Raw genomic sequence first — 27,586 nt, forward strand, 5'->3', positions numbered from 1 at the left:
CTTTAAATAGGATGCAATCAACTAATTAACAAACAAGTTAACAATTTAACAATCATCAGCTTGTGACTTTAAATACATACAAGACCAGCAGTTCAAGTGTTAAAAACAAAACAGAACAAACCCCCACTTTTTAAAAATCCGACTGGTTTCGCCATTTGGAAAACAATCTTTCAAAAACCCCTTTATGTAAAAAATATATAATAAATTGTATCAATATTCGTATTTTAAAATACTCGCCACTCTTATATTGTATAAAAAAAATATATACTAATACATAAATCATAAATTACATAAAAACCATAAACTATGTTTAAGGCTTATAACCTTAACGTTTACATATCACTCGTCAAACGGACGCTTGGAATAATTGTAAAAGTACAGGTACAAAACTCACCCAACTAGTTTTCCAAATGTTAGCAGTATGAATTTAGAGTCTTAGACCCAAACTTCTATGCCTTATCTGGTTTGCCAACTATTCTAAGAATACTCCAAAGGGGAAGAAAGGAGTTAGTTCTTAAAATAAATATAACCCATTTACTAAGCGAGTGTATTTAAGCTAAATATATTTAAGTGTTTATAATAACACTCATTGGCTCTTGTTTTTATTATCTAAGATAAATACGAACCACTATACCCATATAACATTATGCCGTTATGTTTAATGCAATAAGGGTTCGTCTCTACATAATCTGTCAGTTTAAAAATCCTTCTCCAAGCAACCAACAAGATTTTGCTTCATTATGTCCCTTACAACAATGTGTTGGACAGCAGATACAAAAATCTTAGAAATAAACAAAGCAAGGGTAAGACAATAAAACTTAATTGTGCATAAAATATTTCCTTTGTAAAACCGTGCCAATTTTTTGAAAATAAGGATAATTTTCCGCCTAAAGGTGCTTCTCTTTGAGCCTTGGTCGGCATTGTCAAAGTCAAGTCATTGTGATTGTCCCTGTGGAGCAGTGGGAGTTCCCTGCGCCACTTCTCTGATTATTTGGTTGCCATTGGCGGCCCCTGTAGGAGCCTCGGTATTGCCCTCTACCTCGAGCACGCCTGTTTTTTCCCCTTTGGAACTTGTCAGTGTCTGGAAAGGACCAATTCTTCAAAGGCCAATCCCTGCTGAACCTTGGTGGCTGAACCTGGAGGAAATCTTTGACTGTTTGAACTGATTTAGCCTTTTCCTCAATTGATTTCAACACACACTGTGCATTAGCACCAAATAGCTTGTCTTTTTCCAGAGGTGCATCTAGAAGCTTTACTTTAACATGATCTGGCAATGACTGTTCTTTCAACCAAGCATATCTACGTATGACGGCCCCTGTCATAGCTGCCCTACATGAAGCTTCCAATGCATCATAACCACACTGAAGAAAATGATTGCTAACCTGCTGAGTGTTATGAACCAAATCCTGCAAGGCCTTTCTATCTAGAGGCTCAGGAGAGGCTAACTTTTTCTGCAAATCATCCATCAAGAAATCTTGATACTGAAACGTGAAAAAGACAGTTAAGAGCCCTCATGGCAAGGGTGGTTGAGGTATAAACTTTTTTACCCCACCTCTCCAAGGACCTAGATTCCCTGTCTGCGGGCAAAGGATTTTTGGCCGTGGAAGTGGCCACTCCTTTGGGCCCCTGAGAACTAGTTTCTAGATCAACAGAGTGGGCCTTAAGAGTTTCAGGAACCCTGTAATATCCGTCTGGCTTGACAGGAGCAGGAGGGAGAGAATCAGGAGAAGTACTGGAGTCTGAGTACACATCATCCAATACATCTAACACAGGGGGAATAGCTAAAGGCCTGTGCTGGGGTAACTTAAGGAAAGTCCGAAGCCTTTTCCTGGAGTCGGAAAAATCCTGGCCCTGCCACTGAAAATGCTCTCTCATGGAGTGGAGAATTTCCCCGAAAGAAATATCCTCAGGAGGAGAGGCAGAGGGAATGGATTCATCAGCATCAGAATCCTCGTAGGCCGGGAAGGATTCTTCCTGAGAATCTGAAAGGCCTGACTCACCAGAGGCTTCATCGGAGGAAAGGGTATCTGTCTGCTCAACCCTAGGCCTTTTGTCTGAAGGCGGCTGAGAACCTTTGTCTGGATGAGCCTGAGAGCCCCTGATTAAAGAAATTAGATCTGCAGCTAAAGTCGTGATCTGTTTTATCGGAAGAGGGACCCTGAGAAAAAGATTTAGGAGGGTGAGACTTAGCCTGGCTGGCAGCCTTAGCACGTGTGTAGGCCTTGATGGACAGACACAGGAGGCCTAGCTGCCCCACGTGCTGGAGTAACTTTGTCCACTGGTATGGTGTCAGGCAAATCTTGGGCTTCGGTTTCAGGAGGAAAATCAACAACCGGCACCGGGGTAGCCTCCGGGACCGAAGTGTGCGGTAAAGCTGTGTCGTCGGCCTGGAGCGGTTGAATTACCGCCTCCGAAGAGACCGATGCACTCGTGGAAGCCTTTAGCGTGGTGTCGGTGGAAGTCGCGGGCCACGAATGTCAGTCCCGGTCAAACATGTGCTGTCGGTAGTTCCGACGGCATGATATAGGAGTAATTTCCCCAAAAAAGTCTTCAGCAAATTCTGCCCGGCACCTAAGTGTGCGCTTATTGAAGCGAGCACAGGCCGAGACGTCGTGGTCTGGGCCGAGGCAGGGAAGACAGTAAGAATGGAAGTCCTTATGAGGTATTTGTTTACCACAAGACAAACTATTATTAACTTTTGCAGTTTTGTCTGACATCGGCTGAGGCAAGAAAAGGTTCCCCAACGGGGTACTTAGCTTTTTGATGACTTCGGTATCTGAAAACACAGGAGCTGGCCGACCGGCACTTGCGAACTGCTTCTGCTTCGGGCACCGCGCGGCAAGAAAGACTGAAGAAGATGGCGTCGGCTGATGCTTTTATACCCCAGCCGCTCTGACGTCGGGGAAGAGGCGACATCAGCCGACGCCGGACCCAGACTTTGGAATCCGGCCGACCGAAGGGCTGCCTGAGGCAGGACAACCCATGTCAGGACTGCAGTTGCATTCTTGAAGGACATCAACTCTAATATCCGACCAATCGCAATTCTCTCCCCCACTTCCAAAATTTTAGAAAAATATGTTCACTACCAGCTTCTCAATCATTTGGTTGCTAACAAACTCCTCTCTCCCACACAAAACAGCTTCAAGCCAAGTCACAGTACTAGTGCAGCTCATTTCCTTCATGAATACACTAAATAGGGCTCATGATGCTGGTTACTTTGTCTCATCGCTCTTCCTTGACCTCTCAAAGGCCTTCAACACCCATTTCCCATCCACTTCTTTTAACAAAAAACTCCAACTTGGGTATTTCCACTCCAACTATCTCTCAAACAGGCAACAATCCATCAAATGTCAGCATTCCTTCTCACCATTTGTTACATCAGGTTTTTTTTTAATTTATTTTACAGACAGGCTAAAGAATAAAATAAGCTAGAAATGGTGTTTTATTTATGCATACATTTTAGAAAGCAAAAAAAGAATCTTCCACCGAATGCTGACCTTACTGAAGTAACAGTTTGTCAAGGGAAGATTGCAGAGTTCTTATGTACTTTTCTCAATGAAAGAGCCAAGAGATAAAGTTAAGCTAAAAAAACAAGACATAGCCTGAGGATCAAGGCTACGGGTGGATATAGTCAGAGGAAAATTACTGAGAGAGAATTTAATATGCTGTGTTCAGGATAGCAGGAAGTTAAGATTAGTAAGTTTATTCCACCTGCTACTTCAGAGGAGTCGTCTAGAGCATGAGTACAGAAAACAGGTCATCTAGAGACCATGTCAGTTTATGTTGTTCAGGACAATCAGAATGATATACAGCAACTTGAATTGTTTATCATAACTGTTAATGGAGACAGTATTTCGGACATTGTGAACATCTAACAAAACCTTATTAAATGAACTACATTGTTTATAAAGAATTCATGCTGAACAGTGCACAAGACTCGGTTCATAAGGAAGAGACGGACACCTATTAAAGCACAAGCTTGGGTAATTAAGACTTTTGTTTCTCAGTCTCATGTCATACAGTGTTTCCAGCTAATTAAGGTCAAGTACCATCATATCAAAGCTTACACCATTACTAAACATTACTACAGGTGTACCACAAGGATCTACATTATGAATATGCTGAATAGGAGGGGGCCTAAACAACTTCCATACCACCTTTCCTCACGGCACTGTCATCCAGTATGCAGACTCCACAAGTCACCTGTACTGCCAAATCAACATCTGATCTAAAACTTCTAACTCAAAATGCTTTAACAGCAACCGAAACTTGGATAACCACCTTGCTCTAAACCCCAATAAAACTAAACTTCTTATATTCACCCCCCCAAAAAACATAACCCTATTAATAAGGATGAACTCTGTCCATTCCCAAAACAACACTATCAAAGTATCCACAGCAACATCAGGAAAACACACCAAACGCTAGGTATTCTCTATAGACACAAGTTCCTTAATTTCACTGCAAGAGAGGCCCTAGCCTCATCCTTCCCTCTTATATGGTGCCCCTTTATCCTTACCAACATCCAATCCTCCCTGAAAACCAAACTAGATTCAGGCTACAATAAGGTTGCTAAATTTTTAACAAATGCTAAATTCTCATCCCATCACTGCCCATCCATATGTCAATTAAACTGGCTTGAACTTCCACATCATCTCACTTCTCTACAACTAACTACCACACAAACTCATATATAATCCTTCAGTATACCCTTCTCTTTCTTCCCTGCTGACTATACATCACCCAAACAGACCTCTTGGATCTGAAAACAAAATGCTGCTGAAAGTAGATGAGCCAAATCACTCCGCTGGTCAGATGCTCTACTCCGACACAGTCTCAAAACTATGGAACTCTCTCCCACCTTCTATCAGAACCAACAGCAATCCTGCTCTCCAAGATTTCCCTCAGGCAACACCTCTCCATGGCACTGCACTTGTGTCGCTACAACACTCTCTAAAATGCAACTCCTTTCACTATCAAACCTACATTATTCCATCTCATACCTGTACTCTCTTCCATCTTTCACGTACCATAACTGAGTTCATATACAGTCTTTATAAGATTCATTGTTCATGCCTACAAACCTATTACTCAGAATCACACATTGACACTCTATTAGTACACTCTTACTATATGTATTGCTGAATAGTCCTATGCAAATATGTATAGTGTACAAACATTTCTGGGCATGGTACTTCTACACTCTATGCTGTATGTACATAGTTAGTTCATGTAACCTAATTCATGATGCAATATACCTTGTAGAACTGCACGTCGTGCATTGCGATTGTATATACACTGTCCATTGTCCCAAGCTTTGTAACTGCATGCACTCTTTTTTGTAAATGCTGTTAAATCTTTGTGGAGCTTTTCTCCCCGGGCCTCCACTGAAAATGGGCTCACCTAGCCCCAGCTGACTTTCCCAGTTAACAAATGCAATCAATAAAGGTTTGTTCTTCTTTCAGCTTTTCCCGGTTAGGGGTCACCACAGCGGAACTCTGGTCCGCTAATGACTGGCAGTAGATTTTTTTTTACGGTGCCAAGGTGCCAGTCCAATGCCCAACCTTCAACAAAGGCACACCCATCCACGCATGTCTTTTGGACACCTCTCTACTGCGGGGAGGACATGCAGACTCCACACAGAAGGCGCTCCAGCCGAGAATTGAACAGGAGAACCTCTTGCTGTGAGGCATCAACGCTTCCGCTGCACCACCGCGGCTATCACAATCAATAAATGCATGCCATTATTTGGTGACTTCAATCCTCGGGTCATCCCAGTGATTTGCCAGAAAACCACAAGTTTGAGGAACAGGAGACAAATCTGGACAGTTCAGAGGTATAGTGGATATAAAAAGTTCACCTCCCCCCCCCTGTTAAAATGCCAGGACTTTGTGATATATAAAAAAAGACCACAATAAATAATTTCAAAACTTTTCCCACCTTTAATGTGACCTATAACCTGTACAGTTCAGTTGAAAAACAAATTTGTTGGGGGAAAAATATAAAAAGAAATCAAAAACATGCATTAAGCTAGTTGCACAGGTGTGCACACCCTTACACCTACACTTTGTTGGGTGCATACTCAAACTAATACTTTGTTGAAGCACCTTTTCATTTAAATTACAGCATTCAGTCTTCTTAGGTACACAACTGCCATCAATTAAAGAGACAGATTAACCCCAAATAAAGTTCAGCTGTCCTTGTAGGCTTTTCCTGACATTTACTCAGTTGCCCGCTACTACAAAAGCCATGATTCGCAGACAGCTTACAAAGCAAATGGATCACATTGTTGAAAGGTGTCAGTCAGGAGAAGGATACAAAAAAAAATTCCCAAAGCATTGGATATACCATGAAACACGGTGAAGACAGTCATCAAAAAGTGGACTAAATATGGTCTTTACTGCTGTTTTAGCTGCTTTTCTGCAACAAAAAAATTCTAAGCTCGTTTCCTGCCTTTCCTGTAACTAGTAAAGTCCAGATACAGACTTGCTGTATCCAGGACTGTTGGTAAGCTGAGCCCCCCAAAGCCTTTCTGTGTTGGAGGGAAGCCTTCTAGCTTCTCAGTGGGAGTGGTAAGCACTAGGTAGCCCATCTACCACAGAAAGAGTGGGTTTTGGCCCTGAAATTGTAGTTCATTGGCCGCTTGGGAAGCTTTTCCATCTCTTTCAAACCTTCTGATTTAAAAGCCTGTGTTTGTGCGCGCTTCCTGCCTTTCCTGTTACTAGTAAGGTCCAGATACAGATTTGCTGTATCCAGGACTCTTTGTAAGCTTCTGAGCCCCCCAAGCCTTTCCATGTTGGAGGGAAGTCTTCTATCTCATCAGTGGGAGTGGTAAGCATCAGGTAGCCTATCTACCACAAGAGGAGTGGTCCCTGGCCCAGAAATTGTAGATATTGGCTGTTTGAGCAGTTTTGTCCATGTCTTTCAACTTTCTGGTTTGAAAGCCGTACTTAGGCTAGTTATAGGAAAGGCGGGAAATGGGCACAAGTCCAATTACAGAGTTGCTGTATCCAGGATTGTTAGTAAGCTTCTGAGCCCCCAAGCCTGTGTTGGAGGAAAGCCTTCTAGCTTATCAGTGGGAGTGGTAAGCATTAGGCAGCCTATTCTCCACGGAAAGAGTGAGTTTTGGCCCAGAAATTGTAGTTTATTTGGCCGTTTGGGGAGTTTTTCATCTCTTTCAACTTGCTGGCTTAAAAGCCTACATTTGTATTTGTTCCCCACCTTTCCTGTAACTAGTCTAGTCCAGGTACAGATTTGCTGTATTCCAGGACTCTTTGTAAGCTGAGCCCCCCCAAGCCTTTCTGTGTTGGAGGGAAGCCTTCTAGCTCATCAGTGGGAGTTGGTAAGCATTAGGTAGCCTATCTACGAGAAGTGGAGTGGTTCCTGGCCCAGGAATTATAGCTATTGCCCGTTTGGGCAGCTTTTTCCAATTCTTTCAACGTTCTGGTTTAAAAGCCGCACTTGCGCTTGTTTCCCAACTTTTCCTGTAACTAGCCTAGTCCAGATACAGAGTTGCTGTATCCAGGACTGTTGGTAAGCCTCTGAGCCCCACAAGGCTTTCTGTATTGGAGGAAAGCCTTCTAGCTTATCAGTGGGAGTGGTAAGCACTAGGTAGCCCGTCTACCACGAGAGGAGAGGTTCTTGGCCCACAAATTGTAGTTTATTGACCATTTGGATAGTTTGTCCATCTCTTTCAACTTTCTGGTTTAAAAGACCACATCTGCGCTGGTTTCCCATCTTTCCTGTAACTAACCGACTGGGTAGCAACTAGAAAGCCTTAAACTGATACACGCCTTCTAGCTTAGGAGACTTTGGAGTGATTAAGTATCAGTTTTCTGTACTTTCTTGCTGTAATTAAACTGTTTTCCGACTAAACGCAGATTTTGCAGCGTTTATTGCAATTTAAAAGCTCGTTTTTTTCACATATTGTACTTATTTGACTGCCTGCACTTTTAAAAAGTTTTTTGTTTAAATTTAACTGTTGTAGGCTATACACTAAAGTGCGACAGCCTTTTCTGATAGTTGTAGTCATTTAAAGCAGTTTTAAGTATTTTTTTACTGCGTTTGCCTTATCTTTTCCAAAAAAAAAAAAAAAAAATTCCTTTTCCCCGCCTTTCTAAGCTAGTCTTGTCCAGTTTTCAGACTAGTGCTGAATTCAGGGCTGTGATATTAGTTTCTGAGTTGCCCATACCTTACTTGGATAGAAGGAAGTTTCTCTGTTCACCTGTGAGAGAGGGGAGCTTTGAGCAACCTACCTGTCCCTGGAGGAGTGGTTCCAGCCCAGAAGTCAGTAGCTTATTGGCCATTGTGGGTTAATTTCTCTTTCATTTCCCTACTATAAAAAACATGTTTGTACGGTTTTGCGCACCGGGCAGTGCCAGTTAGCTACGGTTAAATTATTCCCAGCTCTGCTAAGTCTCCTATTCAGTTTTTCCCTTGAAACTAGTCTAACTCTCAACCTAAGCACTCAAAAAGCATCTTACAGCCCAGCACTTGCTCAGACCTAATAGCAAGCACTAATATACCCTGACTGCCCAGCAGGGCAAGGCTCTTTATTCACCCCTCACCAACCAAGCGACTAAGCAGCTCACCCTACTATTCAGGCATGACCAAAGGGCAACTTCAGGTGCACTCTCCAGTCCAGCTGGTGAATCTGGGTATCTTGAGGCAATGTTACAACTGCCTCATGTACACAGACAACCCTCTCCTCCTACCACAAAACACTAACATATGCGAGAGGTGCAATTATACAGCCAACCTGGAAGCTAAGCTGTCTCCATCCAAGACTGGAACAGACAGACAAGAGAAGGTTAAAACCTGCACCACAACTCCAACCGCACACAGACCTACTAAAACAGCACAGGCAAAAAGTACACAAAATCATACTTGGAGGCTCTAAATAAAAACCTGCAAAAGCAGAGACCCAAACAACCTGCACTTCCGGTCACAAACCAGACATTTGTTTGCATCTTTCGGCTTTTCCCAGTTAGGGGTCACCACAGCGGAACTCTGGTCCGCTAATGATTGGTAGGTGATTTTTACGTGCCGAGTTACCAGCCCTGATGCACAACCTTCAACAAAGGTACGCCCATTCGCGCATGTCTCCATGCAGAAGACGCTCTAGCTGAGAATCGAACCATAAAACACAAATATCAGTGTGCCGCACAATCACAGCCCTTAAGGCAAAATAAAATACTCTCACACAGTGGTGAGTGCAGACAACAAAACAAGTTAAACTGCTACAATTCAGTACAGGCATTTTCAAATCTAGGTGCTTAGGATTTCCCTCTCTCTTCCCCCCCTTGGATGACCTGGTGTGACTCAGAGCAAGTTTCTTCATTGTATGAAATTTTTTTGTGCAAATGAATGACCTGCTGCTAAATTCTGATTCTGCACAGACTGCTCTTTTTTTTTCAGAGGCTCCATAAGTAGCTAGTAACTTTACTGAATTTCTGTGGTAATATTTGTGTGTAAACCTGTACCTAGAGAAAAAGTGTATAATCAGAGCTCCTACTTGCTGCATGTGTTTTTAAATGTTTAAATTGCACACACACACACACACACACACACACACAGAAAAAGTGCTTTTATGACTTGAATAACTTGGGCTAGCTATACCTGAAGTGCTTTTACTGGCAATTTTTCAGTTGTACAACTGTGAACAATTGATTTAGTGTTTCTGGTATATCTTTAAAATCTGGCAAGTGTTTATTTACTGCATTGCTCTCTTGCTTAGGTTTCTTAGCTATAAATCTTAGTTCATTCTGAAGTATGCTACTTTACCCCCCCCACCACCAAACCTTTCTGAATGTATTATAAAATAACTGCCTGTTGTTGCCTTCATGCTTACCCTAGAATCTCTGCTTTTCTCTTTTCCTAGTTGAACTCTACAGTTCCCTACAAAACGGTTTCTACAGGACTGCAATCAGTTTCTCTCAGCATTTAAGCAGAGTAGGTTGCACACAAAAAGCATTTGTTAAGCTTTCACTTACAGTGCTGTGTAATTAAGCAGGTCACCATATTGGTCAGCCATAGAGCTCTTTTTTCCTACTTGAGTGTTTGCCTCCTTCCCCTACAACTTACGTAAACTGACTTACATTAAGAGCTACAATACTTAACTTATAGCTTTAGGACACCTTAGGAAACCTTGTAAACTGCAATAGCCCCGCTACGCTTGGGCTCTCTTCGCTCCCCTCCCTGCCCCCAATTCCCTCCCGCCCCAGTACCTCTAAATTTATTAGTACTATAGCCACTTTCTAGAGCCTGCTTTCATCTGTGATAATTCTACACACCCCCATTCTTCTACCTACATTTTAATAGCACCTATTAGCTTTCATCTGGCATTCTCCCATCCCCCTTCCAGTACAGTTACTTCACCACTCTATCTTCTGGTGTTGCATCACAAGGTAAAACAGTTCCTCAACTCACTAGCTGAATCCCAGATAATGATATACTCCTCTTTACTACTACTCCTTGTTCACACCATACCTCCCTACCTTGTATGAAATCCAGTTTCTCACGGGATTTCAGGTCCCAAAAGGCCATACTATCATCCCAGCTGTAAATCCTTCCACCTTCGACCATACTTACAGCACCAGATCCTATCCAACATCTTGTTCAGTCTATCAACATCTTAACCCCAGGCACATTAGCTCTAGATCCAAACACTACCACAAACTAAAACAAATTCCTAAAGTTCATCACCAAGTACAGACTCAACCTAATACTTGGTGGTGATATTCACCCCAACCCTGGCTCACCCACTTCAGATACGCATACCCCCTCTACGTGCAATCTAAGATACAAACCTACAATTAATAGGCCAACTAACTCTCTCCTAGCCTGTCATCTCAATATTAGAAGCATTAATAACAAGGTACATGAATTGCATGCACTTCTGGATGTCCACTCCCCAGAGACTCTCAGTTTACTGAAACCTGGTTAAAACCCAACACTAAAGACAATGAAGTGTTACCAACTGGGTACAACATACACAGGCTGGATCGTGCTTCGAGGAAGGGGGGTGGGGAAGCTGTACTCTATAAATCTGAGTTGAATCTCACCACAGATGTAATACAACCACCTCAGATTAATAACTCAGATTCTTGCCACCAAATTGCAACTTAATAAAAATAAATGCATTAATATCATCTGTATGTACATTCCCCCAGGCAACAATGTATCTACACTTGAAGATATCCTGCACTGGCTATCATGTCACTACCCCCAAGAAACCCTACTACTTGGGAGACTAACAGACTGGGGCACCCGTTCCTCAGAATCCCCAACCACCCATATTAACCTGCATGCATTTACACAAATTATATCCACCCCTACCAGGATAGGTAAACCCAACCAAAAAGAAAGCATACTTGACTGGGTACTCAAATAGTCACCCCAACTGTACACCTCTGGTACCCTCCTTGATGGCCTAAGCGATCACCTTCTCACATATGTAATTAAGCACAAAACCATTAATTCCCAACAACCCTTACTCAGAAAGGTTAGAAACAATAAAAACTTTGACCCTGTCAAATTCCAACAAGAACTAAATTCATGTAATTGGTCTATTCTAAAACACCTCCCCTTAGAGGAAGCAGTAGCATACTTTTAACAACAAATTCCTTGAGATCCTTGATTTGCATGCACCTGTTCGTTCAAAGAGAACCAAGGCAAAAACTGTGCCATGGCTTTCTAGAGTCTAAACTCAAAATTACCCTTAGAAACAAAGCATGGGCTTTATGGCATTCTTCTAAAGACCCTCAAGATCACATTAAATACAGGCAATCCAGGAACTAAACCAAAAAAAATCAATTTTACAAGACAAAAAAACAATACTACTGTAATTTACAGACAGTAAATCAAAATAACCCTCAGAAGTTTTGGGCAGGTTTAAATAATCTACTACATTCTGGACAAACTTCAACCCCAATCCCTGCTACTACTACTGATAAAACTCCTGAAGATGTTTGACAGTTTTAACAGATTCTTTACTGAGACAATTCAAGCCCTAGCTAGCCAACTACCTCCTAGCTCCCCTGGTCCTGAAAGTAGCACCCATAAAAACCTACTCACATTCAGCTTCCAACCAGTCACCACTTCACTTATCCGTACCTTGATCAAAAAATTAAAACCCACTACACTTTCGGCTGATCAACTCCCTGCCGAGTACCTACAAAAATCAGCTGTTATTGCTTACCCCGTCTCAATACTAATCAAACCATAGCAGAAGCTAAAATTCCCACAATCTGGAAAATATCCTATGTAATTCCATTTCACAAGAGAGGCAGCTCTACTGAATTCTCCAATTCTAGGCAAATAGCTAGACTCTCTCCACTTGCAAAGATTATGGAAAAATGTATTCATAGACAACTCATGCACCACCTAAGCCAGAATCACCTTATGGCAGACACTCAGCATGGCTTCCGTCCTCATCACAGCACTACTTCAGCCCTCCTTGCCTTTACCAACACCATAATCGCAACAATAATTATATATCCACAGCCCTCTTCTTGGATCTTTCCAAGGCATTCGATATGGTTGATCGACTTTTAATCCACACCCTGCAAACATTCTGTCTAGATACTAGAGCCCTTCAATGGTTTCAATCCTACCTGAATGGTCGACAGCAGGTTGTCCTCTGGCAGAACAAACTCGCTAACCTTCTACCTAACACCCTGGAGTACCACAAGGGTCTATACTAGGGCCCTTGCTGTTCTCCATCTTCATTAATGACCTTTATACTGTCATCCCAAAAGTCAGCTGTATCCATTATGCTGATGACTCTACTCTGACTTGCTCAGCCATATCTCCAGTAGAGTTATGGTCAGCTACCCAGACCTCCTTTAATACAACAGAAAACTGGCTTTCTGAACGTCTGATCCTAAATCCCCAAAAAACTAAAATGTTATTTTCACCAACACGTAGGTCTACCGCTTTCACCTTTACCATAAATTCAAATGATGGCACAATAATCTCCCCGACCCCTCTACAAAATTATTACGTGATGTCATAGATCTAAAATCTGACCTACATGTTAACCAAACTATCAAAATCAATACAAAACTAGGGTCACTTTACAGAATAAAAGCCTTCCAAACCCCTCCAGTTAAAAGTGCCATAGCTCGCTCTCACCATCTTTCAACCCTTCTGTATGCATCCCCTCTACTCTCGAAATTAAACAAGAGACTGTCCTTAAACTCTCAATTTGCTACAACCACATCGCCAGGTTTGCCACTGGGCTGCCTTTTAGGACACATCATTGCATCAATCTAAATCAGCTTGGGTGGCTTGAACTACCCAGCCTAATCCAGTATAACCAACTGATTACAGCCTATAAAATCCTCTATAATCCGGACAATACTCCTGCACTTAAAAGATCACCCCCTATAATAATCCTAGACCGCTTCGATCCTCTAACAAACTACTAATTCAGACTAGCAAAATTAATAACACAGCCGGTGACACTAAGTAGATCCTGGAACTCTCTTCCAGCTGATATTACCTTACTTTCCACCTTAGGTCAATTTAAAACTAGACTCAAACAACATTTGTCACTTAACTGGCTATGTCAATGTATCAAGCCTGGCTAACTCTCTCTAGAATGTGTAAAAATCTGTTAACCAGTTTACTGTGTAATTTAATTTAATCCTGACTTGCACTCAGGATTAACTCTAACCTGTGGAACTTGTTTAACTTGCTTACTTATGTAATCTCTGTAAATAGTCTGTTTGTTATATGTAATGCTGGTATTATGTAATGCTGTATCTGCTTATTCTCGGAGCTTTTCTCCCCGGACCTCCGCTGAAAATGGACATGCATCCAGTCGGACTATCCCGGTCAACAAATGTAAAATAAAATAAACATACCTAACACACTAGTAATAGGTGACAGAGTCAGGCACACTGATGTCCCACTCACTAGGCTGGACAAGCAGAAGATTACTGTTAGCTGCCTGTCAGGAGTCAGAATCCGCCACATAACACAAGCACTCAGGTCACTCCAGAACAAGTACAAATATGACTGTCATTGTTCATGTTGGTGTGAATAACCAGAAACGTACCTCCCTGGACTACATGAAGAGAGACATGGAAGAGCTCTCTGATCATGTAGCCCAGGCTGGTATGACCCTGACCCAGAGTAGCATCCTGCCCTCACCAAGAATGATACCTCAGTATAAAGAAAAAGTGATAATTTCAACAACTGGCTAAGCTTCTGGTGTCATTTCAAAGGGGATCCAGTGTCTGTCAGCCTGGGACTACATGCTCAACAAGCCACGTTGCTTCGCAACAGACAGCTTGCACCCATCACCCCTAGGCTTTCGAATACTGACCAAGGCTCTTGTTGCTCCCATAGTGCCTTTCTAGGCAAGGCTCAAAAGTCAAACCCACCTCTGTAAACAGCACAATTAACAAAAAAACTGAGGGTTATGCTACTAACGCCAGAAGTTTAAATCTCAAAATGCACATGCTCGAAGCACTCCTCAGTATGGAGAACGTTGACATCTGTGCAGTAACTGAAACCTGGTTCAAGGCTCCAGAGAGCACCCCAGCATTACCGGGCTACAACTCATACCACGCATTTCGGCCACAGAACACGGACCGAAACGCAAAAGGAGGGGGTGTAACCATATTCATCAAGGATACCTACACCTCCAGGTTAGTGACGCAGCATGATACCTCTGAGATCATCCATGTGCAACTAACATCGGGCAAATCTGCAATGCAAATTATAGCCTGCTACAGATCACCCTCCATGACCCAGGACCACCATTCCACCTTTCTGGAGACAATGGAAAACATGAAGGTCCAACCAAACACCCTGATATTGGGCGATTTCAATTACCATACCATTCACTGGGAAAACTACTCTAGTACAAATTCCAAGGCCCAGTGCTTCCTGGAATTCATCAACTCAAACTCCCTGGATCAGCTGGTAAACTCCCCTTCCAGAAGCAAAAACATACTGGACCTGGTCATCACCAACCTGTCACTGGTTAGACTGGACCATAAACTAATCAATCTGGATGTCCACCACCCCCAACTAAGGAAACCACAGTAAAAAAAACTTTTCTAAAGCAAACTTCACCTTACTTAAGACAGAGGTGGTAAGTTTCACAGCCTCCACGCTACAGGATAACACTGCCCAAGATGCAGAAACCTTTACAAATGCACTCTATGAGCACCAACAAGGGCGCATGGATCGTGCCATCCCTAGCAAAACCAAGACTCACTCCTCAGAGAAGGAAACCAGTTTGGTGGACCCCTGCAATAAACAGGCTATACAATACATGGAGGAAACTAGTTCAGAAAAAAAGCAAATCCCAAGAAGGAAAGACATCCCCGATCAGTATCAGTAAGAAACTGAGATCCCTCAGGAAACCATCCAAGGCCAACTTCAAAAGAAAAATAGCCAAGGATTCAAAAGATAACCACAAAGCCTTCTTAAGTGACAACTCGCAGATATGCACTGAACTAGTGCAAAATAGCACAAAATATACTGAACCTACTGATCTTGCCAACATCCTGGCACACAGTGTAAACTTCACCCCCCCACCTCCAAAAGGGCCCACAATAATACCGGAAAAGTGTAGTGTCCCAAAAATCACAGACGCACAGGTGAAAACAGCCCTTTCAAAAGCCAAAAACACAGCATTAATGGGACCAGGTGGTGTCCCAGGCTGAGTCTTGCACAAACCACAGAACGAACTAACCCCCCCACCTAAATACGCTGTTCAACCTCAGCCTCTCCACAGGCTACGTGCCCATAGAATGGTGCACAGCAAAGGTTATTCCTCTTCACAAAGGAAGGGCCACAACAGACCCTGGTAACCATCGCCCCATAAGCCTGCCTAGCCTGGTCTGCAAGGCTATGGAGCGCATCATCATGGAACTCATTAACAAAGACGTTGGTAACTTCCAAACACTTGACCCGACCCAGTTCGGCTTTAAGGGCAGATCATGCCTACTAAACCTGGTTGACTTCTTCGAGACAGTCACCAAGGCCATATACAAGGGAAAGGTGGTTCACACAGCCTACCTTGACCTCGCCAAGGCTTTTGACGCCATTCCCTACTCGGGTATTACAGAAAAACTCACCAGCCTGAACAAAAACCCCCACATCATGAGATGTGTTGCCAACTGGCTTGGAGAAAGAACTCGCACGGTAAGAATAGCGGGCTCCAGGTCCTACTCTAAACTAGTCACAAATGGGGTCCCCCGCAAGGCTCAGTCCTGGAGCCCCTACTGTTCGGCATATACTTCTTAGAAGTACAAGCAAACACAGGAGGACTATGGCTAACCAATTTCGCCGGTGACTGCAAACTGGTAGCCATAACTGACTCTCCGGCTGACACAGACATCCTCCAAAAGGGCCTTACTGAGACAGACACCTGGTGTCAAAAAGTCATGGCCTCAAGCTAAATGCCAAAAAATGCATAGTCATCCCATTTGGGAAAAACATAACACCCACGAATTACCACATAGGTGGCAGCCCCCTTAATACAGAGGAAGTAATAAGAGATCTGGGGACCCAGGTGGAAGCCCCCTTAATACAGAAGAGGTAATAAGAGATCTGAGGACCCAGGTAGATAGTACTCTCTCCTTTGACAATCATGTTGCCAACGTAGTTAGGAAATCCTTCTATGTGGCCCATCTACTTACTAAAGGGTTAGCATCTAGAAATAAAGAGGTTATAGTGCCCCTCTACTCATCATAAGAGTACAGTGCCCCATTTGGGATGTACCTCACAGGACACTTCCAACAGCTGGAAAGACCACAAAAAGTACCTCACCAAGAGGATTACTGGTCTCAAACATATGTCATATGCAGCCCGACTGAAAAAAACTCCGGCTGTACTCAGTGACATATCGCTTACTCAGAGGTGATCTCTGCCTGACTTACAAAGCCATGCCCAACTCAGAATTGATGGGACATGCTCCACCTAAAGAAATCCAAGTCACTGCGAGCCACGTGCTCTAGTGAGCTAAACCTTGCCACAACAATAAATAGAACATGCTGGAGAGATAGACTCCTGTCACAGAGACTCCCCATGCTTTGGAACAAAATTCCAAATTAAACCAGGCAGAGCCCCTCACTAACACTCAAGAGAAACCTTGACGAGTGGATGGGCAACAGAAAATACACCATTGGGATCACTTCATTGGCTCTGCTTGACAGAGGATCAGTTAATCAATGGGGCCATGAAAGCTGGCACACTGGCTAGGCTTATAAGTGCCCTTGGGCAAATAGCCTAGTACCTACCTATGAACCTACATGGGACAACAGTAACATTGCAAAGAACTGGACGTCCTTCCAAAAAACTGATGAAACAAAAAAAGACGAAAACTGGTCGGGGAGACTGCCAAGAGACCTACAGTAACACTGAAAGAGCTGCAGAAATTTCTGGGAAGTACTGGTTGTGTAACACATGCGACAACAATCTCCCGTATTCTCCATATGTCTGGACTATGGGGTAGGGTTGCAAGATGGAAGTCTCTTCTTACACACAAAAAACATCCAGGCCGGCTAAAATTTCCAAAACAATACATAAAGTCTCCCAAAAGCATGGGGGGAAATGTGTTATGTCTGATGAGGCCACAGTTTAACTTTTTTGGCCACAATTCCAAAAGGTACATTTGGTGCAAAAACACCACATCACCAAAAGAACACCATCCCCACGGTGAAGTATGGTGGTGGCAGTATCATGCTTTGGGGTTCCTTTTCTTCAGCTGGAACTGGGTCTTTAGTCAAGGTGGAGGGAATTGTGAACAGTTCCAAATACCAGTCACTTCCTGCCCAAAACCTTCAGGCATCTGCTAGAAAGCTGAAGATAAAGAGGAATTTCAACTTTCAAAATGACAATGACCCCAAGCCTACATCCAAAACAACAAATGAATGGCTTCACCAGAAGAAAATTTAAATTTTGGAATGGCCCAGCCAGAGCAAAGACCTAAAGCCAATAGAAAATCTGTGGGGTGACCTGAAGAGGGCTGTGCACAAGTGATGCCCTCGCAATCTAACAGATTTGGAGTGCTTTTGCAAGGAAGAGTGGGCAAATATTGCCAAGTCAAGATGTGCCATGCTGATAGACTCTTACCCAAGAAGACTGAATGCTGTAATTAAAATCAAAAGGTGCTTCAAAGTATTAGTTTAAAGGTGTGCACACTTATGCAGCCAGCATACTGTACATTTTTTATACCCCCCCGACAGATTTGTTTAGTTTTCAATTGAATTGTACAGGTCACATTAAAGGGGGGGGGGGTTTCAAATGATTTATCGTGGTCTCTTTTTATATCACAAAAACTTGGCATTTTAAAAGTGGTGTGTAAGCTTTTTATATCCACTGTATGGTGCACACGTCACATTCAGTCCAGAAAGCTTCATTACATAGCTTCTTTACCGTCCTCCTAATGGAAGTGTTCAGGGTGAGGACTGCGACACATGGCCAAGATATCACCTAAACAAGTTTTCCATCACTAGATTTGTAAATGCACCCTTCTCGACATTTAGAATTTGACACCAACCACTTAAAACATTTTCTGCAGTAGTGTACTCATTTAAGAAATACATTACTGTATTTAAAATGTTTTTTTTAGAAAGGATGTTAACACTGCTAAGTATTAACAGTAGTCCTATACAACTGTCTGGACACTGTCCACCCCCCCCCACACACACACACACAATTTAATTTGCAAAATAAATTCAACTTTTTTTTTCAGGATAACAGATCATGTACCAACTCTTCTCAGAAGAGATATTGGTCGTCATTTTATATGTTACAACAAAAACTGCATATATACACTTGTCTTGATATCAACGGCTTTGCATAAGAGCCGATAACTCATGCAATGTTCCAAGGCTGACCATCCAAATTTCTTGTCACATACATTTTACGAGAACTAGAGACACCAACATTTTTACACACAGGATCAAATTCAGTCTAGAATGGCAATTTGAAATTGATAAAACAGCAACATCTGCTAAACTTTGTTTTGAATTCATGCTTAAGAGAGTACATTTTTTTGTACAAAAATTCCATTAAACTGTGGTATGCCAAACACGGGTAAAATGAGTTTCACTACAATTCGAGTTATTGCTGCTCCTCTACTTGCAAAGTTAGGAGCAAAATGTACATGTGCCAAGTAATTTATCCCAAGAAGATTTCTTGGAAATTTCAAAATGAATGTCAAAACATTTTAAATAAAAAAGTTCACCATGATTTTTTTTTCAAAAATAGCATGAAAACTCAACATCACAGCAATGAGCACTTTTAGAACACAAAACATATAAATGTTGGGGGCTACCATGATGCAACAATGAATGACCCTTACAGCCTTTATAGCGAGTCAAAACAACATGGCTACAAACTGCAAATTTTTTGCATGCCTAGAAACTGGAATGCATTTTACTGTTAGAATAAAAACAAGAAATTGCTGACTAACATGATACTTCCCACTACAAACTAGATTTTTCTTTCGATATTCCTGGTGCAACAGTAGAATTTTTTAAAATCAAATAGTTATCTGTGCAATACCAAAGTCATTCTTTTGCCGGACACACATCTTTCAAAGAGAAAAAAAAATCCATAAAGCTCATTCTCTGTGTAAGGCGGCTAGACAAAGTTACCAAGTTACATTTCAACAGACTTACAAAATACTCCCAAGTACTGCTGCTTGGTTATTTCATCTGCTGTGCAGGTGCTATTTACATATACAATACACACACTAAGATGTTATCATGGCAACACACAGAAACAAGCTTGCCAATTTCTAAATGGTATAATTGCTGTTCTCTTACAAACTCTTAAGGGTTTGCACAGTACTGCAGTTAAATATAAATAGAAAATTCGGTAAGCAGATAAAATATTCTACCTTACCTGCAAAGTTCTAGAAAAAGGCTGCAAAAACAGTGGCAAGCACATTATTATTTACTATAGTGAGCATTTTAAAATTTACTTCAGCCTCAACACTTACCTAATGCAATTCAGACAAAGTTGTGCAATAGTACAAATTCCAAGCCCATATATACTCTGATGAATGTGATACACACACACACATATATATATATATATATATATATATATATATATATATATATACACACACACACACACACACACACACACACACACATACACACACACATATACATATACACACACACACACACATACACACACACACACATATATATATATATATAGAAGGGGAGACAGAACAGTTAACCCTGACACTCACTTAAATTGGACCCAATACTGGTCAAACATCCCCACAATTTTTTTCATTGAGGTATTTGCACATTTCCACTAGGACTTCGATGGTTGGTACTTTTACTGGTGACAATGAAGTGGACAGCATTCAACAGTGAAGTGTAGCTGCAGAACTGAAACCTAGCATAAGTAGTAATGGATGTGTGCACACAAAACAGTACAACACAAAAGTTATTCCTAAGAAAACTTGTTCTCTGAAAGCAACCATACTTTTTTTTTTGCTTTACTTGGGGGGGGGGGGGCATAAAACACAACTTTGTCACTAATTTTCTACTTTGAGACAATGTGTTATTTTCAACTGTATATTTTTTAAACAAACTGCTTAATAGTTTTTACTGTATGTACTCAAGTGTAATGGAGGTAAATGAGACTTGCAATTTAAGAGGAAGAACATAGTAGATTAACACAAACTCTTAAAGCAAACCTTCCTTCATTAAATAGTCCTTCTGTACTACAGTGCTGTGCATGTACAACACCCTTTAGCTCACTCCGTACTGCACATGGAGGCACTGTAATTTCCCCATGTCTTCTGTGTTTAACACCATGGCAGAAGGGAGAATTCCCAAGTCAGGGTAAGATTACAGGTCATGCAATTAGTACTGTCCAGTCTTCAATGTTATCCAGAGTGTTCATCAGCACCCACAATTTCCCCGGAATTGCCACTTCCTGTAATGCATACAGAATTACATGCAATGGTATATTTAATTAAAAATATTAAATTATATTTTAAATTAGATCCATTGCTTCTACTACTACTGAAACTGTCAAAGAGTATCTTTCTTTTAGACTGTTCTCGCTTCTGCCTGGAAATCCTGACATTTTATGCCAAGACACTGTAATCACGGTGTAGCAATTTCGATGATCAAGGCTACTTCCATCATCTTTTTCCTCCTTGGACTGATTCTCTCACATTTATTTTTTGAACTGTTGGTAATGGGTGACTCCATGTAATATAAACCTTCGTAGCTCCCTATAAATGCATGGTGGTTTAGATTTCCAATGCTTCTCAACTACATTGTACCTTTTGCACAATTCCCAATGCAACAGTCTCGACACATCACTTTGCCTTTCAGTATATAGGCCATCTACCATGAATGCACCACACATGGCAACAACATGAAGTACAATCGTCTACAGTTCTCTCAACAGCCTTTATAGAGTTCTCTCTCTCACATGTTCAATGGGCTTTGTAAGTAATCAACAATTTGTCATTTCAGCTCACCTCTCCTTAACAATTCCTGCACCAGGAAATCTCTGTACTTGCCACTCTATTTTTTTTAGCACATTCAGTTGTTGTCAGATTTCTGTCTCCTGGTTTGGATTTCTATTCCTGCTGGACACAAATGTTTCTGCAAAACTATACAAATGTCATCTTAGACTTCTCTTCAAGCTTTAAAACTTTCACTATGCTTGGATCTGGTGACATCAACAGATATGTATGCAGTTCCACGACTGCAGATCTATACATGTAATCAATTTTGAGGTACCCCATATCTTCTTCAGGGTGAGGATTATATAAAAATTATTGCATAGTATGACTGTATATCATTTGATAAGCATGAAGCATTTTTCTTGTTTACCTGCCCAACTCAATGCTTTTTGGGGGCAATCACCCCAAAACTGTAAGGCAGAACAAAAGTAAACTGGTTTATAGCCTGGAATGTATTACTAGATGTCAGAAAATTAGTTTTCTGAAGTATTCTTTACTGAGTGTTGTCATTTGTTCACGTTTTATTGTTGATCTTTCCTCTACTCCAGAATATTTACACACTCCCTCTTACTCAAGTTCCTTTTTTATTAAAATCACATTTCTGCCCCAGAATATTTTCTTTGTTCTGCAGTGTTCCTGCTTTAAAATGTTGCTTTTTACACATCAAGCTCAGATAAATAAATATAGCTGGAAATGTTTTAACCATTTGCAGATATGCTTCCAACTCCTCCTCTGATGAAAGTATACATTCATCCACAAAAAGTAAGATTTATAAACAAAGTTGGTTTCTGAAAGCCAGACTGCAATAACAGCTTAATCTGTTAGGTAAACAGCTTAATATATTAAGGGAAGACAAAACAGTGGTGACACAGAATCCCCCTGTAATATCCCCCACAGATTTTTTTTTTTTTTAAATCATCACTGGGATCACTTGCCCTTTGCTATGGCTCAACTGCATGCAATCTGCCACCGTTTCATGGGCACTATACAGTTCCCCATCACGGATTTAGCAACAAAATAATCATTTTAGAAAAAATTCAAAATGTAAAAGAAAGCCATTTGGAATTAACATGGCGACAGAACAAATTACTAGTTAAGTTTTTAGAATAGTTTGCAGGTTCACTATTAAGGAGTATAATTTTTTTCTGCTGAATATGATCTTTATGGGTGCTACAGATAAAAGCTGCATCACAAGCATTAAAAGGTCACTACTCCAACCATGAGAAGAATTACATGTTTCTAAATGCGTTAATCTTCCCCGTGCATTGCAACTAAACTAAAAGGGCACAGAGTGACTTCATTATGCGATTAACATTTGTTCCCTTTCTCACTAAATACACAAAGCATTATGCAACCAAATAATACCAGGTAAGATTGTTTATTTGCATCTATACAACAAAAGCAAGCAGAAAAATTGAACTACCAAAAACTTTTGCTACTATAATGCACAAAGAGAAACAAAAAGAGCGAGCACTCAAAATGACTTAAGCCACATACAAATGTTTCAAGCACAGGCATTAATGCCCTTCCAGTTTGCCAATATACCAAAACACTTGTACCCATAATAAATGTCCAGACTGTTCTTAAAAAATATCTAAACTAGTACTTGCTTTAATTTAATTTGGTAGTCTGTTCCAAACATCAGCTACTCTGTCAGAGAACCAATTAGTGCACTTCTCATTCCTACAGATTCTACATAGGTTATCTGACGATTCTCTAGTACTTTTTGATAACCCCAAACATTCCCAGAGGTGGCTGTCCCTAAATGCCCTATATACCCAAGACCATCTCTTAAATATCTGTAAGAAAACACTGTACACGTTCAGATATTTTAGTCTTTCACAATAACTTAGATTTTGACATCCATAGATGCCCTTGGTATATTTCCGCTATACTCTTTCCAGTTTATTCATGCTCGTTTTCCTATTAGGTTTCCATATTATTATTCCATACTCAAGTTTGGGTCTAATGTAACTAACGAACAATGACGTCATTATGCTTGATTTCCTAGACTTTATAGATCTTTTTATACAACCTATAGTTCTATCATTAGCCAAACGGTTGATAAGATTAGAAAAACTCATAGCTGAATCTACAGTTTCAACCACTGTGTGCTGTATTAAAAATATTCAACTTTCAGTTTATATGTCTCGCAAACCTCATATGCTTAGTTTCTGGTGTATTTATCAACATAGTATTTCTCCTGTGCCCAAATGGTCAATTTAGTCAAGTTATTTTGCAGACATACTTTATCTACAACACTTGTAATCAGTTTACCCAATTTCAGGTCGTCAGCATATAGACTGTAGAACATCTCAGACGAAAAAGTAAGGTCAGAAAGATACAATCTAGACAAGTAATGGCCTAGGACAGAGCCCTGTAAGATGTCATGACTGTAACCAAGGTGTTCACCTGTCCAATTGGTGTGCTAACAACATACAATAAGCCAGCACAAAATGTAAAGTGATTAAAATAAAAAAAAAAAATACTACTACAGTGTAATTTTAATACAATTTTATTAGATCAATATTGCCTAGGACACAGGCACAATCCTTAATAGTACTATCCACCTTTTGTAGAACACTCGTATAGAATCTTAAGTGTCAACACAATTTTGCAGATACAACTTAAAGCAACTACAACACACATTACAATTTACTGAATAAGTATAATTTTGAACGCAAGCACATATACAGGGACACATAATGAAGACATTATTACCTGGAATGCTTTTCAAAAACATAACAGACAACGGCAATAAATTAGAGACTCACAATTACCAAATAATAGGACAAGGCCTACGTAAACAAGGATACACAGAAATTTCAAGGAAATAAGACAATATCATTCCACACATCAGTTCTTAAAGACCGTTAGTTTCAGTCTTGTCCAAGTTAATCCCATTGCTATCAATACCTTATCTACCTAGTAACAACGATCATAAAAGTATACGCTTTACAGTAAATGCAATTATGTGATCTAACCCAACCTAGGCCTCTTTCTACTATCGACAGAGAGAAAAAGAAACATAGGCTAAAAAACTATTAGTCTTGGAAAGCAAGATCAAGGAATAACGATTAGCGAAAACTCTTGAATAATGGAAAAGCAAAAGCGCCACAACATAAACCACCCTTTAAGAGGCTTTCTCCCTCCTGTAGGCCCAGTTAACGTGAATCCAATGCATTTACAAACCAAATGGCCAATCCATCGGCCACAGATGCTAATCCACAACGCATCAACTATTACAACAACCAAACAGCTATTTCCAGTCCTAACTACAGTTTCCGGGGACCACTACACAAAAATACTACAAAATGAAAGCAAATGGCCTTAATACTGCAACAGACTGTGTCTGCTACCGGCACGAGGGCTTAGATCTCACTTGCCAGTCACTAATATTTTGGCTCAACGTTTGAAACCCATTTTTAAAAACAATCCTTGATTTCTTAAAAAATAAAAATGCCGCACGTGCACAGTACAGTTAAAATCCCAACAACACAACAGAGCAAAGTATATGCAAAATCAAAAACATCCAACTGCGGTAACATATATAGCAAAAACGACAAGCTACGGTCACACAACTTCAGACTTTCTTACCTTGAGAAGTAGCTAAATATTTTATGCTTTTCTGCAGTTATTCAGCGACCAACATAAAGTCCCTTTACCTTCAGTTACTCTGTTTCCGGGAATTTGTTACGAAAAACTCCGAGCAAACACCAACAATTTCTTAGACGCTAGACTACGACGGAGGAAGGCTCAAAGCTGGTTTGTCAGTGGTTTGGCCGCATGCTACCGGGAAAACAGTAAGCTCTAGAATTACCACTATGGGGAGCTGTAAGAAAGGGTTTGTATAACCATAGAGAAAACGGAGATAGGCTTTTAGGTTTGCTGTAGAAGGTCAAGTTGTTGTATACGTTATTTCAGTTTTGTATGCGACATGTTCTGTTAGACTATGACTGTTTATTACTCTCTATCTCTATATATATGTACACACACACACACACACATATATATATGCTGTTGGACACCTTTTAACATTTCAGTATATCTGTCCTGCAGCAATTTTGTTAGTTTTTGCATAGAATGATGTATAGTGCGACCTCCATTAACTGTAGAGTATTAGCGTTCTGAACTGATACAATCCGACACTATTTATTTACGACAGCAGTGCCATTTACAGTGAACATTTAGCGAAAGGAGAGCCAATTTAGATTGACAGCGGGATGAGGAAAGCTCCAGGCGTACGTGGTTTACTAACTGAACGGGCTTTTTGTGTGTGTATTAGTTTAGCAAACGGGGTGCCTTTTGTGGAAGGTTGGGCGACGGGTTGGCAACTCGACTCCGCAAAACTCCATTGCCAATCATGAGCGGACAGGTGATCCGCTGTGGTGACCCCTTACTGAGAAAAGCCGAAAAAATATTAGTTTAGCAAACTGGGCTCTGTCTCATAGTGAAATATACAGGGGGGTACTACGTTAATGAAAAAAAAAAAACAGATGCATGTGTCAACCGTCAGTAAATCACACGTGAATAAATGCATATTATTTTATTTATTCGGCGAAAAGTTTAATTTGACCTTTAAACACATCAAAATACAAAAAGAATGGTGTATTGTCATTGAATACTGAAGATTAATAGCACTGTTAATTATATACAAATAGGTTATGTGTCAACATTACCGGTTTTCATCTTGGTCAGTCCAAGCAAAATGCAGGCATTTAGTTTAGATTCTGTGACGCAGACGTGAGGAATTTTATTTATTTATTTACGTGTGTAACGTACCTCTAAACTGTACAGATTTTCGCAGAAGATCCAGAATTTGGTCGCGTATTTTTTCATTAAGTTGTGTTTTTTTCTGACAAATTAGTGGTAAATCATTAAAGACCGAAGTTAGAAAATAATGATAGGCATCTGAGTTTTAGACTTCAGAAAATTGTCTCTATTTTTGGGCCTTTGTCCCACTTTTATTTGTGACTTTGCCCATATTTCTTGCTCTAAGAGGTTGATTGGTATGAAGAGTATACAGTAAATTATAACAAATCTAAATATGCTGTACGTAGTGGCAATATAACATTTTGTATATTAAGAACAATACAGAATAGGTATGTGTAGGGAGGAATACCACTGACAGTAGAATAAGGTATGTAGGTACATGGGGTGGGGGATGGTTGAGAGAACAGAAAGAAATTTAGTTGAGAAGAGGGAGGGAGTGTGAAAGAGTGGATGCTGGGGTGAGTATGATTTCAGTTTCACTTTAAATAACATCGCCAGAGCAGCGCTGAGGACAAACAGATAATGAAGTGAATAGGTACAGAAACAGGAGCGAGCGAAGTAATAAATTGTAGAGAGTTAAATATGCAGAGTGGAAAGTTTGTATGATCAATGATGATAGTTGACTTCAGTGCTTGGTTGAATAATTATAGGTTGATACTAGGCTATCTGCCCTAGGGCATTTGTAAACCTAGCCAGAGTGTGTTTGGCTTTCGCCACCGTTTTAGATTAGTTGACTGTGCCTCTGTATACTCGGTCACAGAAGGTAGCCTTTTTAAGGTTAGTTTACTGTACCTCTGTCAAGCAGGGACACAGAAGAGATCCCAGGGGTAAACTTACGATCTCCCATCCACTCGTCAAGATTTCTCTTGAAGAGGGTCAGTGAGGGGCTCTGCCTAACATGGATTGGGATTTTGTTCCAGAGTGAGGGGGAGCCTCTGGGATATGAATCTGTCCCTCCAGCATGTCCTGTTTATTTTTGTGCAGAGGTACAGGTCCCTGGAGCGTGTAGCTGTAAGGGATTTGGATTTCCTGAGGTGAAGCATGTCCATTAATTCTGGGTTGGACATGGCTTTATACATCAGACACAGATCGCCTCTGAGTAGGCGGTACGCAACTGAGTAGAGCTGGAGTTTCTTTAGCCGAACTGCATAGGGCATCTGTCTGAGCCCCTTGATCCTCTTGGTGAGGTACTTTTGGGGTCTTTCCAGTTGCTGCAGGTGTCGGGTAAGGTACATCCCAAATCGGGCATTGTATTCAATTATGGGCCTGATAAGTAGAGGGGCACAATGACCTCTCTTGATCTAGATGTGAACCCTTTTGTGATAAGGTGGGCTA

At 40.9% G+C, this 27,586-nt stretch overlaps 1 protein-coding gene across 1 annotated transcript in view; it reads right to left on the reverse strand.

The window, feature by feature from the left end:
• LOC122793961 overlaps positions 1 to 25,433 on the reverse strand; it is a gene marked incomplete at its 3' end in the record, with an annotated part of 2,396,194 nt that extends 2,370,761 nt beyond the window's left edge. The window contains 1 exon segment of the mRNA XM_044062016.1: positions 25,076 to 25,433.
• Positions 25,434 to 27,586: the final 2,153 nt, after the last annotated feature.

The sequence above is a fragment of the Protopterus annectens genome, chromosome 2.part1 (assembly GCF_019279795.1).
Source record: "Protopterus annectens isolate FY-2018-M chromosome 2.part1, PAN1.0, whole genome shotgun sequence".
NCBI classification, from domain to species: domain Eukaryota; kingdom Metazoa; phylum Chordata; order Ceratodontiformes; family Protopteridae; genus Protopterus; species Protopterus annectens.